We start from the raw sequence: 4,734 nt of genomic DNA, 5'->3' as shown, positions 1-4,734 counted from the left end.
TCCTCTCCTCCTGTGTTACTGTCTGTATTTGGCTGTCATTTGCATTCCCTATTTAATGTACAGCACTGTGTAAAATGTTGGTGCTATAAAAATTCTGTTTAATAATAATTATTCACAAAGTTCTGTTATCTATTGCAGTGCAAGTGGACCTGCTTTAAAACAATATTACTATATGGACTAATGTGTTATGAAGTCACCTTGTCTTCCCTGCTTTTTTTTTTTTTTTAAGCACAGTTAGTAACTATATCCTCCATTAAATAATTTTTCTTTATTGTATATATTCTCACTGGTGTTGGCAAAATTAACCTAACTCTTAAAACATAGCTTTTAAATGAAGCCATATCACTAATGAATTCTTGGTGACTATTTGTTAAACCAATTTTTTTGTAGCTGTAGAAAACCTATGTAGACACCCTGCGAATTCCATGCAATTTTTGAGCTGTTTTGAGATACTTAATCTAACACAGCAGCGGTTTGCAGTTTCTGTGGCACTCTTGCGTTAACGTGAAGTAGTAATGCTTGTACACATGGTGCATTTGCTACGCTTTGGCTTACATTAAACGCTGCATTAGGCTGTTCTTTAGCTGTTGTCTTTCAAAGCTTTGCAGTCACGGTGTTATGTATGTAGACAGAATTTGAAAATTTATTAGAATAGTTTTTACATGGCCTTTGAAGTCTCTTGTCTTCTCATTAAACATTGCTTTTGTGTTCCTGTATGTCACCCATACCTGGCATCTGTTATGATTGGAAAGATCATGTATTCTTGAATGCTTGATACACCAAAAAAAGGTCATCGTAACTATTGGGGGTAAATTCTGTCCATTATTTGGGGTGGCCATCCAATCACTTGTAGTCATTATGGAATGTCTGGATAGCGTCATGACACCAGATTACTAGGCAGGATAAATCTCCATCTTGAGATGGAGTTCTAGTCACGTCTAGAATGGCTATGGTTTTTCCCTTTCTGATCAGATAGTTACTACATAGAATACTTGGCACTTCCCAACTGAAACTTATTTTGTTGGTTTAGTTAAAGGATGTTTTCCTGGTTGTCAGTTCTGTTAACTGTTTATGTAGTATTGTCGTGTCAATCTATCAGCTTAGTTTTAATTTCATTAGTTTGGAAGGCTGTATATTACAAGTGCTGATTTATAAAGATCTCATCTGCGCTTTTGCCCATGTGATCACTTAGAAGTCCTGATACTGACCTTGTGCTAAAATGTCATTGCTTGCCAACTGGATTGCTTGCCAGACTAGATAGCTTTTAGCTTAAATACACCAGCAAAACAGTGACCCCCCTGGGTGGTTTCCTAAATGAGTAGAAACTATTCACTCTTCCCAGCAAATTATGGTAGATAAGCTTTGCTTTGAGTACTCTTCATGAGAAGGAAATTAGAATGAACAGTTCCATGGGCTATTGTGCACTTCCCTAGATTATAATTGAACCCCTATATGGGCAAAGTAACTATTCTATCTTCTCATGGTGACTGCTGGATAAAATGTAAAGTTAAAAAAAACAGGAGAGAAATTCCCAATGGGGTCCCTGTAACAACTGCTAAGGGAATTTGACCTCTTTAGGGAGATTTCTCTTGCTTTTTCATCATGGCTGCAAGTGAAGGCATGTAAACCAGATAGGGTCACATGACAGAATTTTTAACCTTTTACCCAATAGAAAAGTTTTGCCTGGTCAGCACTTTAGGTATTCCCAAGTGGGTAGCTTTTTTGCTCCAGTTTAAAACTATCTTTAGTAATTATGTTTTGGTTGCCTTGGTAGTGTAACCCATGTGATGCCACCACAGTCAAAATTATTTTTTCACTTAATTATGACCACCATCTTTGGCGGCAGCTGCTGACTTTAAAATGGTGGATAAGATGTGGGAGAAGACCTGCATGGCCAGTTAGGAGCTTTGGCAGGATAACACTATCGAGGCAAACTGTATAGCCGTTCTGCTGCTACCCCCCCAATTATATCAGCAGGTCTACCAATCTCTGCACCCCTACCTCCCTCTCCTTATGCTTTGGCAAAAACTTTAGGATAACCAAAGCTGATATTGTAAATTGGGAGAGCTTGAAATATTTTGTGATTTAACTAGAGGCAGACACCAACTGCAATATGATGGGGCATTTATTTTTAGTAACACTTGTAGCTGATCGTAATGGTATTTTCTGGCTTAGAGAAGTGGGCCACAGGCATTGGATGGTTAGTGTGCAATAATGGCAACTGAACTGGCTGAAAGGATAACTTTGCTATCTCTAAGAACTGGTGAGCTGTTATACTGTAATTTTTAATTTGGGAGCATGTGACCACCTTCTTGGATGCTGTGCAGCTGATTGGTGGGCTCAAACACCTGATGAGATGGGATTAAAAAACTGTAAAGTTAAAAAAAAAATTGCACAATATTAGGTCAGAGTTACGTTTTATTGGGTTAGTTGCTTTCAGGATGATAGTGCCATTGAAGCATTATGTATTTGGAACCATTTGGTTTTTGGCATGCTTCCAAAATCTGGACCACATTTTGCCTTGCTAATTTAACTGGACAATGGGGAATGTTCTGCTAAATGTCTTGTACAAGATTGTACCACAATGGAACAATATCATGTACTTGCAAATCAGGGTTGGAATGCATCTCATGAGATTGCATGTTCTGGTAAATAACCATTTTAGGCTTGTGACTTGTGTTTTGTGGTATTGTGAAGGACTAATGCAGTATCTTTCCTGTGTATTTGCCTTGCATCTGCCATAAGTTGCTGTTGCAGTTGGTGCTGCTGAGATCATACATGGGACAGGTGCATTTGACCTAAGCTTCATCAATCTGCTTCAAGTTGGTTTTGCATTCCCTCTGAATAGGGAGAAAAGTGGTTCTGAAGAAATGTAAAAGATGTAAGGCACATGTTAGTAAAACTTTCTCAAGCTACCAAAGTAAGCAAAATTGGGTACCTAAAACTCTTTACATGCCAGGTACTACAGCAACATAGCTTGCACTCATGTATGTAAAGAACTACCGGCTAGGCCGGAGTTTGCTGACACCAGAGTTAGATACTAAAGGGTCTGTGTAATTTAACAGAAATTAGGACAACTTTCAAAGAGCCCATCCCTGTGATTGTCTATGGAACGGTAACTAATTTTAGCATAAGGACTGTTTAGGCATTACAGTTTACATTTTGTACCAAGTAACCTTTAAGGTTCAGTGCAAACCAACCTTTTCTTGGCATTATTTACATGTTTTGTTCCCCAACCTGCCCCTTGGAGTTTCACCTAACTTGTCAGACATGAAGTGAGGGCAAATATTCAGTTCCCCTCAATACAAACCTGGGCATGGCTTAATATTGAGGCAAAATTGTCATATAACCTGTCCAGCAGGTAACTTCATTAACATTTTGGATATTGTACTGAAAAATGTATCCAGCAGAAGGGGTGTTTAGTTGGCACGGCTCAAAATATCTTTGTACTGTGAGGGTGGGAAAATGCAGTTAAGTGATAAAAAGTCTTAGTCTTTATATGTTTAGTCTTGTATTTCCCTTACATTGCTAACAGGGTTGAGTGTCCTGTTACAGATTTGACTGTACATATTGCATATTTGACTATGTAAGGTTAGCCTTTAGATAACGGTCTACCAAGTCTGAGATGGTAATGGTGGTCCTGGCTATTTGAAGAACATGAAGGCTGCTGCAGTCAGGGTTTGCAAATTTTGACATCCTTTGGATGGCATCTTTGTTCAGGGTGAATAGTCCTTTGGTGAAGTTACTTGTAAATGCAAGAAATTTGGAAGTCTTTGAAATTCTAAAAATCTGAAAATTGCCTAACCCATGCAAAATGCCATGCTAGGTTTTGTCAAGGGGATCAAATGGAGCAGACCTGTCAAACTTTGGACCTTGAACACTATAGTCGGCACGTCCAAAATACTGTAAAAGCTAATGCTTTTAATCCTCCGCTCACTGACATAATATGGCTGAAACCTCAAACATATCTTCAGCTTTACCTTTTCTACAGACAATTTTTTGGGGCTGCATTCATTTATGGCTTCAAGTGCTCTGCTTTAAAATATTTGACCATGTTTGCAAAAAGACTTTCAAAACATAATTTTAGCAATTTTTACCTAACCTTTTCTAAACTGTTTGAAGTCTTGGTAGCCTCAATTTTTTTATGTTATCTGGCTAGTGAAGGCAAAAATTCCCTGTACAAAACCAGTACTGGTTTTTACATTTTCTAGCATGAGGAGATGCAAAAACAAATGGTAATTCCACCTGGTCTGAGTAGGCTTTTGTACTCTGGGCCCATGTTCTGTGGCAGTCAGGTTTTGGATGCAGATCCATAAATCTCTTGCTTTACTTTTGGTGCACCAGCCAAGGGTGCAAAGGATGGCTAGTAATTCATTACTTCAAAAAATCTTCAACTGTGGATATTGAGTGCCTCCAGTTGTATACATCTGAGGGTTATCTAAATGGAGCTCTATTCTGTAACTGGCAGATGACACTAAAGGGTCTTCAATCTAGGCGGGAGGCACTTTGTGATAAGTTTGTATTTATAGCCTGTGTACAGCTCAATCAGTCATTGGGCTTTATCAGCAAATCTGGGATCAATCCTGAAAAGCTAATCTCCCTTGGAGTTTGAAGATTGCCCACATTATTTGTAAATATTTTTTATATTGTGCAAGGCATCTCAGTTTAGATGTATAACTACTGCATAGGAAATATCAGTGCTTGTGGCCTAGTGAATTTAAGCTCCTGTGTTTT

At 38.4% G+C, this 4,734-nt stretch overlaps 1 protein-coding gene across 2 annotated transcripts in view; it reads left to right on the top strand.

Annotated features, from left to right (window-relative positions):
• The window catches only part of RBPMS2 (RNA binding protein, mRNA processing factor 2), an 18,112-nt gene that overhangs the window by 1,234 nt on the left and 12,144 nt on the right, over positions 1-4,734 (top strand). The gene's annotated exons all lie outside the window — the stretch shown is intronic.

Source organism: Pyxicephalus adspersus, chromosome 2 (genome assembly GCF_032062135.1).
Source record: "Pyxicephalus adspersus chromosome 2, UCB_Pads_2.0, whole genome shotgun sequence".
Lineage (NCBI taxonomy): Eukaryota > Metazoa > Chordata > Amphibia > Anura > Pyxicephalidae > Pyxicephalus > Pyxicephalus adspersus.
This window is presented reverse-complemented; position numbering and strand designations above follow the sequence as displayed.